Here is a 16,666-nt window from a genome sequence, read left to right on the forward strand (position 1 = left end):
GTAGACAGGACAAGCCTTCCAACAATCCCACTTGGGCACATTTTGGACACCTTCAAGTGCCCCAAAATAGGCCCCAAAGTAGCGTGACGCACAAAGAAAATGGTGTGGCGCACAGAGGAAAAAATGCCCAATTTGCTTCCGTTTTGCGAAATTTTGGTTCGCGACTTCCCCAAGTGGACCCGCTCATTTACACTTTGATTTTTTGGCACCAAAGGTGGCATTTAAAGTGTTTTTTCTCTAGATTGGCTTCTATCCAAGTGGCGAAGGAAGGCAAAAGGTCACCCAAGCCAAATGTCATGTTTGTAGCGCTGCACCTGTAGCTGATGGTTGGCTCTCCATCTCCATTTTGCAATGATTCGAGTAACTCCCAAACCCTTGGGCGTTCTATCTCTTCCTTACACATTCTATATATTGTATGCAAGTTATTTGCAAAGGGTTGGTTGGCTTGTAACTTCTGGGAGACTGTGGGAAAGAAACTTTGTTTCTTCACTGTGTATTTTGACAGAGAATTAATGAAAGGCAGCGACTCTGTTTCATGAGATTCTTGTGGTTGTGAGTGTAGAAAATGTGTCTCTTATGTTTTCACACGTATTTCGTTATGTTTCATAATTAAATTCATGTTCATTTCCAATGAAATTTTCTGAGTGAGATTAGGTAGATTTCAATTTTATTGCTCTGCCTATGGGAAAATTTCATGTTTAGTGTTATTCTTCTGTTGAAAAGGATTCATGTCACCATGCCCTTTTCACTTTCTTCAGCAATCTATTCATGTCGTGGTACCTCAAACTAAATTGTTACATTTTCCGCCTACCTTGCCTCACGGAATAATCTGTGCCTTTGTATTAAATTCTTTGTTCTTTGCTGACCATTGGTCCCATACCATCCCAGAAGCTCGGTCATTCATGAAAATTGTTTCCCGAATCCCGATTCACTTACTAGCCTAAGGTAAATAGTTCATTGTAAGTCATCTCAGACCATTTTTTGCTTACCTATTCACTGAGCATGACCTACAGAGAGCCCTCTCCTGTTCTGGTAGGGCTAGCTACCAGACTGAGCGTGGTTTGTGGTTACCCTAATTTTTTCCTTCCTTCAGCCTAAGGCAGATTTAGGTGCTAACACGAAGATCAGCCAATGTTCGAACTCTGGAGATAGCAATGAATGTTAAGCCTTGTTGGCCTATGTTGCCAATGTCCACTCTCCCCTTTGGTAATGTCATTCCTTGTGATTTATGTATTGTCAAACCCCATGCCATTCAAAGCAGAATTTTCATATGAGAACCTCACATTATTAGTGCAAGTGGAACATAAGATGGGTTGAAAGCATCCCATGGCAGACCTTTATATTGGAAGAAGTCAACAACAACAAAGGATGGTAATTGAGGGGGTTTTGATCCAGCTGCATAGAAAATGGAAAGTACTTTTCTAAGTGCTCTGTTTACAAGACATACTTCAACCAATAAGTTACATGTGAGGAAAATTTGTTGTTCATTGCAAATAAGAACTTTTGTATCCAATTGTTCATCTTCTTTGTGTGCACCAGTAGGATGGTGGTTCCTTTTCTCCACATATCAGCGTGCAATTGGCATGTTCAATTTTCTGAGCATTTGTTTGTTATGCAATTCAATAGATAGGTTTGTTGGATATGGTTGGATTACATTGTCAAATTATTGTTGCTCATCCTTTGACAAAAATGAATTTTTCCTTAACATGAGAAGGTTCCAGTGTTCGACTATTGGTGTTGAATTTATGATATTCATGAGCAATTGTCAGAATGCAATTTGAAGAGGGTGTGTCCCTTGTTGATGAAAGATGGTAGTGTTGTAGCAGCTACAACCACCCTCCAAACTTTTTCCTTAGTTTCATTTTGGATCCTCCCTACCAACCTTTCACAACAGCAAGTCTTGCCTTGTCAAGTACACGAGCTTCAATGATTTTCTTGCTGAATGATAGCCTATCCATCAAATCTTGTTGCATCCCCCTCATAGACTGTTTCAACAGACTTGATCTAGTTGCAGGCTGAGAAACTCCCTCAAGAAATTGCGCAATTCTGGAGGGCAACCAACCTTCCCTCTAGAAATTGTGCAATTCTATCTAGCATCCTGCTCGGCTCCAGAATTGCGTAATTCTTCCTGTCAATATTCACTGAGAAAATTACACAATTCCTCCCAGGAGGGCTTCTCAACCAAGAAATTGCGCAATTATGGGAAGCAGTCAGCTACTCTACCCAGAAATTGTGCAATCCCTCCAGCCAGCCAACCCAGCTCCCTCCCAAAAATGCGCATTTTTTCCTCCTAACTAAGCAGACTATTGCATGTGTATTTAAGTAGACTAGTTCGATCCCAAGGTAGAATGCAAAGGCATCCCTTGATTCAGGGATCTATTTTTAGCAGCTAGAGGTTACATGCAAGGATCATCTCAGAAACCTCCCACCAAGTGTCACTTTTCCTATATTTGTGGCATGCGTGTCTCAACCTCGATATTATCAACACTCATCAAATGGATGCTACAAAGCTCATTCCTCACATCGACCTTGCATCTTTGTCATCCCACATTGCATCTAGGAGTCGTCGGCACATTCAGCTCAGTTGTCTTGGGGTAAGCCTGCTACTCATGACTTGCACTGCGTTTTTGGCACCTTTTGTGTCTCGCTTCATATGAATGTTGTCTACTTGATTTCAGTGAGTGTTTGTTGTCGTTTGCATGCATACTAGCTTGTATTAGCACTGTTTTAGTTTTCGTTTGCATCTCACTATTGTCGCATGGATGACACTATTTTTCACAGAGGGTTGTCTTTGTTGTGACTCACTTTGCACACATGCATGCTTTCCTATTTTCCGAATCCTGCACTTGTTGTTTGCATGGATGATCATTCACTCTTGTTTGCACTCATCTCACTATGCATTCCGACTTCTCCTCTATTCAGTCACTCATCGGTCGGACTGGGATGCCTTGGCCTGGACCGTGCCTTACCCGGCTAGCACTGCGCATTTCCGAAAGTGAATACTCTGCCTTCCATCCAGAAATTGTGAAAGTCTAGCTAGGCACTAACCTCTAGGATTGCATTGCGCAATTATTGGAGATAGTGTCCCATTGACCCGAGAAAATACGCAATGCAGTTTGCTCCTTGCATGTCACTGCTGACTGAAATTGCTTATTGTGTAGTTTCAATCCTCAGCAGGCCAGGCTAGACTGTGCATTGCACAGTTCCAGTAGTCAGTCAATCTCCTGACAGCCCAGACTATGCCTTTTGCAGTTTTGGTAGTCAGTCTCCTAACCTCTCGATGGAAATTTCGCAACCTTCATGATCAGTCACATAGGTATGTTGCAAGTCAGTTCTCAAGTTCGTTTTGGTTTTTGATTGACAGATTACTTGCCATGAGTGTTGCCATGTCTCCAGGTATCGCATGTGTTTGTCTACCTCTTAGTTGTACAGGTACAATGGTTTCCAGGAGAGAAAAGTCGAATACACCATTCAGAGCACACTTAGGGATGTAGTCGATCAAGTGTCTATGAACTTGCCTATCCACGAAGACATAAAGTTGTTCATAGACAAGGACATCAAGATATGACAGCAGCAACATCACAACAAGCAACACCATGAACAACAGCTGAAGAGAGCATACCAGATGCAATGAATACAAGAGGAAGGTTGCTGACAACATAGACGTGGAACAAAGTTTCAAGCTCAAGCATATCCACTTATGATGGAAGCAACTTTGGAGACTCGAGCTATGAGGTGATGACGTGACATGAAGATCATGTGAAGGAAGAGAACAAAACAAAGAAGGAGTTGCATGTGATGAAGCAAAAACTCAAGGAAGAACATGAGCTGCATAGACGAGAGAATGAGTTGCAGCATGAACATGTAGAACAAGGGGCACGACATGTACTCATGAATGAAACTGCGCTCGTACAAGCTATAGATCCATCCCAGCAGTTGGCACAGAGCAGACATGGTGAGCAGTGTTGTTGATCACATGCAAGGGAATTCAATAGCATGCATGTCATTGTGCACACTCATGCGATCCCACCATTCAACACACTCACCAAGGCGAAGACAAGAAGAAAGTCTGACTCGAGCTAAACATGTAGTTGAAAGTTGATGTGCATGACCACCAACACACACTGGAAGATTAGCACAGACACTATGCATCAGTGTGTTGCCAATTTGGCCACACCCAAGAAGACCATGCACATGCTAGCAGACGAGTTGGATGGAGGAGCCATACTAATGCACACGGATGCAATAGAGGCAAGAGTTCTCTTAAGCAAGATGTCACCATGGAGTGCATGCACACCATGATGGACGGCCAAGCTTGGCATCAACTCACCAACTTCACCATCACAAGCATGTCAAAGAGTTGGTCTCACCAAAATGGATCGAGTGTCAGTGATGTCTTGCATGGCTTACTCAAGCCATTTTGTCTCACATGGGCACATGTGCATTGTAATGTAATGTCTTGTTAAGTGGAAGTTAAAGTGTCGACAAGTGGATTTAACAATCATAGAGTAGATGAAGAGTCATGAGGGTAGATGAACTATCACAAAGGGGAATGTCAAGGGTCACCCCACCCTTTTCTATAAATAGAACCTCATAACTCATTGTAAAGGCTTTTTTTCAGCCAAGCTTCCGATAAGACTATCTTGGAGAGAGCTTGGACAGTATTGTAATGAGCCTTGGCTTCTCCATTGCGCAGATCTAGTATATCTCTTCGGAAGAGCAAGCAGTTGTGGCTGTAACGTTTCGCTGTCGGAACCAGTGGTTAGACATCGATGTATTGTATGACTAGAATTTACACTTCTGAATATAATAGAGCCAACAGGTTTCATGCATATGTTGTATTGTATTCTATGTTAACTGGTTTACTCTAAATGATTCATGTATTTGTTTTCTCACACATGCATGTACGGACTATTCTATAATAGTATGTATGAATCTTTCTAAAATGTGTTGTTGGTTTAACTATCTGTTGTGGGGGAAAGTATCCAACTCGGAATGACCCTAACCCACTCTAAGGGTGACAGTTCCTTAGCAACAGCTGAAAGCAAAGCTATCTAAGGTTTCTTCTTTATGACATGCAAGAGATAAAAGGAAGAGATCCACTTACCGGTGTCTTGCGCAAATGGTCGATCCAATCTCCTTTGATTGCCGCTTGCTCCCAGCTCCAAGTCTTTTCACGGGCCCAGCTACATGAGATCCTGCAAATAAGACAAGAAAAGGAAACTACAAGAGGCATGCATTCATAATCGATTCAAGGATTAGCATAAATCAAAGACGCAAGTAAGACAATACACCATTGAAACACATGCGAATAGAAGAACCTCAAATGCTTTATTAATATATGGAAGTAAGGTTCAGGCGGTGATACAACCATGAGAGGTCCAATCCAGCATCACCTTCCCGACGGAGAGAAATCTCTTCTTCACCTCCCTCAAGCAATCACCCAATGCTCACAACTGTAAACCAACAACAATTCTTTGCACTAAATTCCGCCCTCCAGATCCCATGGGATGAGATCCTTATATAGAGTTTTGGAGTGAAGATAAGTCAGCTTGATGTGTGACTTGTTGTCCTCCTCAACTCCAGTTGTTCTTCAGTTCTTCACTCGGAGTTTCTGTCTTCCACTTGGAGTTTTAGAAGCTCTTAACTCATCATTAGGCGAATCTTATCATCAAGTGTCTTTTTAGAAGCTTCCTGGGCACTGGCACTTTTAGAAAAAGATTCCTCCACATGTCCAAGTACGCCCAACGCAGGTAGCCTTTGTTCTACTTGCTATGCAACGCAGGTAGCCTTTGTTGTACCTGCTATGCAGCGCAGATGCCTAGTGGAGCAGCTGCAATGATCCAAAACTGACCTGTTTTTGAGTGTTTTTCAGTGGAGAACTGACTTGCAGTGCTGTGGTTTGCTGACCTTGTTCCTCTAAGGGTAAGAACAACTTGTTTAGGGACTTTGGATCCCTTAGATTATTGACATTTCATGCTCTATGCTGTAAGGCACAAAAATGTCTATAACAGTTGCCCCCTAAAGTATGAGGTCGTTTATCGGGTGAAATGCTTTATTAGGAGGATCCGAAGTTCATTCAATCGCCGGGAGGTGACCTGTAACAAAATACAATACAATACATTATCTTTTCATACTTTCTTTTCATGATCTAGCTGATGCGGGCATTTCCCATGCTCAGCTTTATAAATACATTTGCTGTACATAAACAGACGATCGTCTGATAGTAGACTGATAATTCTCTGCTTTTAATTATCATCCTTTTAGTAGGATGATCATCTGCTGCACATGTCTATGTTTTTATCTCCTGAATATATATCGCAGCCCGGATGGATGAAACTAGATCCGGGGTCTTCAAACTTCCGATCTTCACACTAAGTACAAGTCGATCCATGTGAGAATTTCTTGGAGTCGAACATGGAAAGACATCGCTTGATTACCAGTCAATAATGTAAATTGTTAACAAGCGCGAGAGGAATCACCGATAATGATGATGACCCTCAAGGTACCGCAGCACAATTCACGTGGCGTGAATATAGGATCTGACGTCGAACACCACGCAAAGTCTCCCGGTCGAAGGTCATTAATGTATACCTATCGCCGGAAGTGAGAAACTTGCCATTGAGGCATGCAAGCTTCAAAGTACTGAGGGGGTGTTCCTAGATCAACTTCTTGGATAGTGAGCTGATGTCGACAAGAAGCGATCCGTCAAAGGAGGGCCTTAATGAATCCCACATCAGTGACACGGAACGGAACTAGTGATGATGGTGAAAACGATCTGTGAAATATGATCCAGGGTGGCGGTCATGGAAGGATGAAAGATGATGTATGGTAGTGGATGGGACCCGGTTGACACTTTCTGAATGACATCTCTTGAACATATCTCGACACTGATGTGATGGATCGGTAGCATTACCCCATTTGGATGGTATGGCGAGACCATGGTGAAGGGACCAGTGAATGATAATAACCCAACCCGATATTTACGGAGGCAAAAGTGTCATGTTCAAGAGCGACTTGCTACCATTAAGCTTTGAGGTTCTTCCCAATTTTTCCCCAGTCATTTCTGACCAGTACCTCTTTATTTTTGTCAAGCTTGAGGAGGATAACATATGCTTGTTCTATAACCTGCCCTTCGGGCAAGCCCATCGCTATGTTTTAACGAGCCTAACGATGGGGAAACTCGTTCTCGTCTAAAGACAAGTTTGTCGCTATCTAATATTTTTAACGAGCCCAGCGACAAAGACAACTCGGTCCTTTTCATTTTTAGAGAGTCTGAAAAGGGTACATAAAGTGGACTCCAGGGGTCCTTTTTTCGTCATCTAATCCCTTAAGTCTGAAAAAGTATAAAACAATACAGAAGGGATGAATGTTCGATATCTTTATCGAGCCGAACTAGACAAGCGCTCGATCTTTTTGTGCAATAATCCCTCAGGTCCAAAAAGATTAAAATCTAGAGGAGGGATAGCTCTTCCGGTCCTTTTAACGAGCTGGAAGGCCAAAACTCGGCAAACTTTTCATATTTTACGAGTCAGTGAAAAGAGCTCAAAGAAGACTCGTCTTTTGAGGAACGAGTGATAAACAGGGATAGCAACAAATTCCAGGTACAGGTTGGAATTGTCCAATCACGGCAGTATTACAAGGATGGCTAGGTGAGATCACTCTTCGCAGCTGTTCCTCAAAATAGGTAAACAATCAAGTGGATGTGAATGATCGGCCAAATGAAAAGTGGAGGTGACGGTGCACAAACACGACCAAGGCTCTTGTGGCTGATGAATTTACGATCTCAAATGGTTATTTACCGGTTCATTTTTTCTGAATGAGCTTGAACTCTGGGGGGGAAGCCTGCTCACAAGCTTATTTTATTTTTTAACGAGCATGAATTTCCGCGTTAAAACTGCTCGGATCTTGCGTTTATTTTTTAACGAGCATGAACTTTGCCAAAACTGCTCGTTTTTACCAGTCATAAAGTAGTAAGGTCTCATGGAAGATTCCTATTTTTTAAGGAGCTTCATCTCCCTACGCTTTGCTCCATATCCTCTCTTTGTGCAAGCCGGGTATCAGCTTATCTACGGGTTAGCGGGGTTAGTCCTACCTAAAATTAAAAAGCCGCCTGAGCTTGCATTCCAAGAGGTTTGCATGCCCCCATGTGTAAGTATAATTTCAAGGTTGCCCCTACTTTTCCGTTAAAAACCTTTGTTTTCAACAGGTGAGGCTTACCTCTTTCAGGTTACCCAAAGATTGTTCTGCTAATTCTTTCAAACAGAAACTTTCTTCGGCGATGTCTATCATTAGGTTACACAAAGATGGTTACAATTTGTTGCAGCAATTGAATCCCTTTCTTTGGAGGCTGCCCCTACTTATCCTCTAAAAAATTTGTTTTAATGGGTGAGGCTTGCCTTTTATCCAAAGATGGTTACTACTTGCTGCTGCAAACGGATCCCCTTCTTTAGCAGAGCCTACTTATTTAGACAAAGGTGAGTAACGGGCCCCCGTCCTCCCACATAACTTTAACAAAAGAATCTTTTTCCAGAACAACCCCATTCCTAACAGCCCCTTCTTCCGCATGAGAGCTCTTCTCGGCTCTTCTGTTTTACGAAGAAGAAGGAGGGGACGGGGTACGGACTAGTCATATTCTCCCGCGGAAATTCTACTTTACACCCAAGGTTTTTTCTGCCTCCAGAGCAGACCAGGATGCATGCCCCCTGGGCTCCTGCGTTCCTTTCCCGAATCACTCGCATTCATCAGGAAGAAGAACCGGGGGAAGAGACCTTTCTTGATCGAAAAGACCATTGAGGATAGGTATGTGACTATTCGCGATGCGTGATCCCGGAAATGAAAGTTGGTCTACGAGCTTGACCATTCTTCCTTCGTGTGGAAAACACATTATTCGAAAGAGTGAGGAGACTATTGCTTCCATGCAATATATGTAGTCTCGTCCAAGGAGTAGGTTATAATCCAAGGGTCCTTAGACAACCATCAAATTCATCTTGACGGCCTTCCCCTTCAAGGTAATAGGCACATTAGGTAGAATCCCTAATGGTCGACTGGTTCCCCTGTCAAAACCCGAGAGACGCCTTGTCTCGGGCAAAAGCGCCGGGCAACCCAGTGCTTTCCAAGCAATAGAGGACAGGATACTCACAGATGCCCCTTCATCAATGATAGTTCCAGCCATCACCATTTTGTATATTTGGACTATAATTCTAAATGGTATACTGGCTGGTAACCGAGGTCTGCCTAGTTGGTTCCAATCAAAGGACACAACTAGGTTGCTTGGTGGTGGGACCGAATATACGGCCGGATATGATCCTAACGATGCTCCTTCCTGCGATAAAGGAGTGGGCGCTTTGCCCAGATGCTCATCAGAATCGGAGTTGACGAAAAGAATATGGACGGTGTCATCCTTATTCTCTTCGGCGGGGCTGTCAACTGAAGATGAATCCTCAGTGACTGTGGTGTTTGAAGATGAAACTTCTGAAGGGAGAACCGGGTCAACTGCCGTTTCGACCTTTGGACTTTCGTCCGGTCCGGATTCAGTAGGTTCACTTTCAGTGACTGACACTTCAGCTGGCCCTCTGAGCAAGACAGCTGTATTTTCGACCAACGAAGGACCTGGCGCGAGTTTTTGATATCCAGGAGGAAGTAGCACCGGTGCCACCGGTTGATCTTCCGAAACTCTCTTTGCCTCGTCTAAAAGGGGACAATGGCGAAGGGTGTGATCACCTTCACACAGTTCGCAGGGGAATCTCATCCCTCTTCGTCGTCTGCGACCTTCACTTTCGTTGGTCGACGGTAAGCATTCAACCTGGTTGTCAGAGGTTGACGCTTCCGAATCGTGCAAACGAGGGGACCAGTCCCTTAGTATCCGGGGAATACTGGGACAATCACGGTGGAGGTGGTCTCCTCTACATATGAAACATGGCGATTTGGGCCCGGTCCGTGCTGTGTGTGGGTTTTCGTTAGATGCCTTTTGCTTGCCCCCAGGCGCCTTTGGCTCCTTTTGCTTCTTTTCTTTCTTCTTCTTTTCCTTCTTCTTTTCTATGGGAGCTCCGCTTTTGGCGGCTTGACCTTTCGAAGAAGAAGGATCGGAGGAAGGCTCACAAGAAGTGGAAGGCTGGAGGGTAGCTCTAGACTGGTCTAACTGTTGAATCGACTGTTCAGGAACCGTGGTGGTCTGAACTACAGCAGTTGAGAATAGCCAAATTGGCAGGCCAATTGTCAGTCCTGGAAGTGACAATGTGGCCATGTGGGGCGCACCAACTTCTCCCCAAGAGGAGAAAGGGCTAGGGGTCCCATGCTGTGGAATCCCTTGGTTGGTGTGTTCCATGTTCTCAACCTTAAGATCAACGTAGGAATTAGGGGTGATTATGTTCCGTTTAGAATGAATTTTATATGACGACGCTTTTTAAGACACAACTTGCTTTTTCACTTTTTAAGAGTCAAGAAAAAGCTAAAGATGACTCTAGTCTCCTTCGATGTATTAACGAGCCCGAAGTGACAAATGCTCGGATGGACTTTTTCAGTTATAGAGTTTGAAAAAGGCCAAAAGAAACTACTCTGGAGTTCTAGGCAAGGGTGTGCCAAACCTTTCGCGAAACCACAGAATACGTTTTACGGTACGAGTGGTCGATCTTCGTGAATGCTTTGTTCACTGCATCGCGATCAGTAGGGCGGCCGACACGGCTTCCTATGGATAAAGGCTTTGTTCCTATAGGGGTCCCCCAATATACGCGACGGTACGCGGGGGCACAAGTCCGTATTAGTGCTATCGTCCCTCAGGAGGAATCACCCACCTTCGTAGAGATCAACAGTCACTATGTTTAACGACGCCGGTTCACGTCTCTACCTAGACCTCTACTGTGTTTCGTTATGTTTCAAAGCGTTGTTAGATAAATTCAGTTCTTTTTAGGTTGATCTTGCTTAGCAGTTTGCCTTTATGGATCACCACGTGATGTATGAGACAACTCCTAAATGCAGTCTAAGAATGATAAGCAAGCTTTTTTTCAATTCTTTCAACTTATGAAAACCTTAACTACTGAAGGAAAAGAAAGACATCATCTTTTCAAACAGATCATAGAGCACACACTGATGCACTTTTCCTAAATCGACATGCAAACTTTCAAAATGCACATGCACAATGCAAGTATTTCTTTTCTTCTTCCTTAATGTTGATGTATTACAAAAAGAAAGCTGTTGTATAATTTCGAATTCAATTTCAAGTGAAAGAAAACAAGTTTTTGTCCAATAATCAAAAGAACACCTTAAGATTCACTCGTTTCAACACAAGAAATACTGAAATTCGAACCATATAACGAAAGCAAATGCTCAAGCAGCTATGAATAGCAATAGACTAACTCTTAGAATCACAACGACACTTTCTCACAGGTCTAGATTCAAGAGGTCATAGCAAGACTAGTTCACTTTCGCTATGGGAAACTGTGAATGACAGCAAGAAATACAATAAGAACAATCATGGTTTCTTCATACAACTGAGGCAGAATGAAGGCAAAGAGAAGTGGTTTCAGCTGGGTATACAGGTTGACAACTGGCTGCAAAAACAATACTGAAAACTGGGCAACAGACAGTGGAGAATCCAAGTTGCACAAGGCAAAACTGGATCAGCGCAGGTGCTGCACTGTCAATCTGAGATGCAGCGCAGGTAGCCCCTTCGGGACCTGCGTTGCAGTGCAGGTAGCCTTTGTTGCAGCTGCACTGATGAGACAACTCTCGTCTCTCTCAGATTTCGGGTCACAGTTTGCTAAAAAATGAGCGGTTTTTGGCCAAATCAGAGGCTGGCAGTCAAGTATACACTAGAGGATGATTAAAGGAAGATGAACACTATCACAAAGAGCTAAAAAGAGTCCTTGTGGATCATCTCTTCAAATCATAAACATGCCCAGCACTGGGCTAGAGTAGCTGCCCTCTACTTTGCATTCGAAGGACTCGAATGCAGTTCGATTCGGTACTCCCTTTGTTTAAGAAATGAATAGCAATAAACACAAGCTACCAACAAGACACGATCCCCAGTGGAGTCGCCAGTCTGTTGTGGGGGAAAGTATCCAACTCGGAATGACCCTAACCCACTCTAAGGGTGACAGTTCCTTAGCAACAGCTGAAAGCAAAGCTATCTAAAGTTTCTTCTTTATGACATGCAAGAGATAAAAGGAAGAGATCCACTTACCGATGTCTTGCGCAAATGGTCGATCCAATCTCCTTTGATTGCCGCTTGCTCCCAGCTCCAAGTCTTTTCACGGGCCCAGCTACACGAGATCCTGCAAATAAGACAAGAAAAGGAAACTACAAGAGGCATGCATTCATAATCGATTCAAGGATTAGCATAAATCAAAGACGCAAGTAAGACAATACACCATTGAAACACATGCGAATAGAAGAACCTCAAATTCTTTATTAATATATGGAAGTAAGGTTTAGGCGGTGATACAACCATGAGAGGTCCAATCCAGCATCACCTTCCCGACGGAGAGAAATCTCTTCTTCACCTCCCTCAAGCAATCACCCAATGCTCACAACTGTAAACCAACAGCAATTCTTTGCACTAAATTCCGTCCTCCAGATCCCATGGGATGAGATCCTTATATAGAGTTTTGGAGTGAAGATAAGTCAGCTTGATGTGTGACTTGTTGTCCTTCTCAACTCCAGTTGTTCTTCAGTTCTTCACTCGGAGTTTCTGTCTTCCACTTGGAGTTTTAGAAGCTCTTAACTCATCATTAGGCGAATCTTATCATCAAGTGTCTTTTTAGAAGCTTCCTGGGCACTGGCACTTTGAGAAAAAGATTCCTCCACATGTCCAAGTACGCCCAACGCAGGTAGCCTTTGTTCTACTTGCTATGCAACGCAGGTAGCCTTTGTTGTACCTGCTATGCAGCGCAGATGCCTAGTGGAGCAGCTACAATGATCCAAAACTGACCTGTTTTTGAGTGTTTTTCAGTGGAGAACTGACTTGCAGTGCTGTGGTTTGCTGACCTTGTTCCTCTAAGGGTAAGAACAACTTGTTTAGGGACTTTGGATCCCTTAGATTATTGACATTTCATGCTCTATGCTGTAAGGCACAAAAATGTCTATAACACTATCACTTTGGATTGCTTGCTAATTTGCTTTCTAACATGTGATGCATCTCCATTTATGTGTTCCCTTCCATGTTACATACTATTACGGGCTTCCAAGGGGTGCACTCACCTCACCGTCAGTGTGTTAGAGTCTCTCATGCACCTTCCTTGACTTACTGTACTTGTCACACCCTTGCTACCAATAGGGACATCTTACTTGCCTCTATGCGATATTGCGGTCAAGGAATTACCATACAACCCATTGTTGGGACTCCTACACCAAACGGTCTGAGGTTTGATTGCAACTTCTTACTGGGGATATCCCCTTACATTTTTGCGGGTCTAGCACTGTCAACATTTTGGCGCTAGAAGGAGGGCTAGATGAGAAGTTGAGTCCTCACATCTATTTTGAATCTCTACATATCTATCATGACTAACTACAGAGTTGCTCTTCCAGAGTGAATGTCTTATGGAAATGACTTCATAATCTCTGAAGAGCTCTTGGATCACTTGTCACATAAAACATACGATGGTGGAGGCCACGTAGCGTTGGTTAGACACACGGTCAGTGTTGTAGGCTCATGCGAAAGACATGGAATCTTTGAAGAATACATGACCTGCACGTTTTTCATCTACACGCTTCGAGGGCACCCAATGCACTGGTGTGCCACACTACCCAAAAAATCTTCCATAGACCATGCTTTCAATCACTTTAACCATAAAGCACTTGATCAAGAAATTATGAAATTACGAAAAGCACCCGATGAATCCGTTGATCAGTTTTACACATGCTTTTGTAATCTTTCATACCGATTTCTTGAAGATGAAATTTATTGGAAATTTCTTTATGGGATATTTGAGTATCTTCTTCGCATATTCAAACCCCGCTTAACACACTTCGGTAATGGAGTTGCGCAATCACAGGCAGGCACAGTTGCCGTCAAAAGTGACTGTCCTCCTTCACCTCATCAAACAACTCCACCACCGCAGAGTGATTTGGGAGATCATGCACACACATCTGTTGAATTGTCACATCCTCCCACCCCACTTGTTGTTGGGATCTGCACAGATTTGACTTGCAAGCCTGTTGGTTGTCATGTGGATTCATTCCCTCAACCTCCATCCCCACGTTTTGCTAATCCTCTGGATTGTACTCTCTTGTGTTCTTCCATTCTAGAATCCTCACCTGCTGTGAACAAGGATCAAGTTGTCGACGGAGTTGGTGTTATGCAGCCAACCTATGCCATCATTCATGATGAGTGTGTGCCGGAATCTAAAGAAGAACCCGCGATGAAGGATGACTCCCTTCCTGCCGCGCCTCATCCACTTTATCCTGACATCCCTTGTGATTCTGCCACTGCTAATTTCTCCTGTGAAAACTCATTTATGGATGTTTCTACTTCTGATTGTTCATAGAACACGTCAGATGTCAATCTGTAATTACAATGCAGAGAGGACACATCTTCCTCCAGAAATCTGTCCTGTTAGAGTCGGTCTTTACATCCCTCCGTCAGAGATCATTTCTCTTTTTGCATTTCATTTTTAGGTGTCTCGCTCGATTCACTCAGTTCCATTTCGCTAGGGGCATGCCATAATCTGATGGAAGGGCCTTGTCACTCATTACCCCTCATGCCTTATCCATGCCGGCTCAGATCTATTCATCAAATCAATTTTAAGGTCATTTACAGTCCTGTTTGATGTCTAGGTAAGCAAAGAGTTATTTTAGTCATTAGGTCTAGGGTTTAATGCCAGCAGGCCAGAGGGAGGATCATAATAAGTTTTCATCGAAAAATTTCATTGTCATATTGCTTGATCGTGACTTGTCTTCAAAACCCTGTTTTGAAGACATTCGCCATTTTGTTCTTTGTAATAAATGTCATGTACATTTTTCAAGTTTCCAGTTGTCAAAATCTCCAGGAATAGCCCTGGTCAGGGAAAATTTTAAGAACCCCCCTAAATTTATAAATATAATAAATGGCGAATCTCCATGGTATATAGGAAAAATGGAAGGCGATTTTATCAATAGTATAATATGTATATATAATTTTTTGGCGAATCTCTCACTAGGCATGGCGAATATTTTACTCAATTATAAAATCTTAAATATTTTCAATTATAAAATCTTGTAAGATCTTGGTGATTCTTTCACTAAATAATAAAACTTTGTAAAGTCCTAGTGAATCTTAGCATAGGCTACATGCTGGTTTAATTCCCCCATTTAAATAGGCTACATTCCAGGTGAATACCATGGGTCAATACCATGTGCCTTTTTTATTTTTATTAATTCTAATATTAGGGTTAATAATGGTTTTTTGCATGGTATTAATAACAATCTAGTCCATGGTATTTGTCCCATAGTATTTTGGCCATAGGTTTCACCTAAATATAACCCATTTTTTGAGTGTTCGTAAATATAAGGTGACTTATGGAGTAAATATAAAAAAAAAAATATTTGTTTGCCATACCTCTCGTTTATTTATATTTTTATTAATTTACCATACCTCTTTTATAAATATGGTATTTGGCCCATAGGATTCACTTAAATAAAACCTCTTTCTTGAGCCTTCATAAATAGAACCAGGGTTATGGACTAAATATAAAAAGAGGTTTTATTTATTTACGATACGTCTAGTTTATTTATATTTTTATTTATTTACCATACCTTTTGAGTAAGTATAAAAAGACGTTTTATTTATTTACCATACCTCCATTTTACTTATATTTTTATTTGTTTACACCCTTACATGTATATAAGGTGACTTATGGAGTAAATATAAAAAATGTTTTATTTATTTACCATACCTCTCATTTATTTATATTTTTATTAATTTACCATACCTCTTTTATAAATATGGTATTTGGCCCATAGGATTCACTTAAATAAAACCTATTCTTGAAAATGGGCGAATGGATTCACTTAAATAAAACCTATTCTTGAAAATGGGCGAATGGAAGGTTGTAAGTCCTAATTTCAAGGGCTAAATTTACCTTTTTTACCCGCTCCCTTAAAATAAGGTGGGCTATTCGAGGTGATTTGTAAAAATGTACTATGATACAAAATATTCGCCCACTAAAAATTTAAAACCCCTTAATTTCGCCAAAGGGCAAACATTCGCCCCTAAAATTATCCTTGGCCCTGGTCATCCTTTGCCATATTCAAAATCATTCATCCCTGCAAAAATTGACAAAAAGTTTCATCATTCAAGTTCAAAAGTCAGAGGAAACAAAGGAACAAAGTTTGTTTTAAAATGTGAAAAGAGCCGAAGCCAAAAATTTACAAAAATGGGTTTGTACGAAGAAAAAATCTAGTTCTCAATTATATGAGGTAATTCCATTGTTTTTACAACCAATTTGCGTGCCAAAGACATCACAGAAAGTTAAGTATAAATGTGGAGGAACAAAATCGTGGTTTGAAACTGGGACTGTGCATAGTAGTTGTGTGCGCGGCGCATTGGGAGCAGGGGCGGTGCATAGGCATGACACGATGCACATAAGCATTTTCCACAGTGCATTTTTCCTTTGGCGTGGCACATCCAGGAGACGCGGCACACTGGGCTTGTGCGCGGTGCACAGAGCCTCAAAGACAAAAATTCATCACA

The 16,666-nt window shown here is 42.2% G+C and overlaps 1 pseudogene; it reads left to right on the top strand.

Annotated features, from left to right (window-relative positions):
• The first annotated feature begins 16,551 nt into the window (after window positions 1-16,551).
• The window catches only part of LOC149182403 (SEC12-like protein 1 pseudogene), a 1,189-nt pseudogene continuing 1,074 nt past the window's right edge, over window positions 16,552-16,666 (top strand).

The sequence above is a fragment of the Pinus tabuliformis genome, chromosome 3_2, assembly GCF_031772625.1.
Source record: "Pinus tabuliformis cultivar Carrire ecotype Pingquan chromosome 3_2, CPIR1, whole genome shotgun sequence".
Lineage (NCBI taxonomy): Eukaryota > Viridiplantae > Streptophyta > Pinopsida > Pinales > Pinaceae > Pinus > Pinus tabuliformis.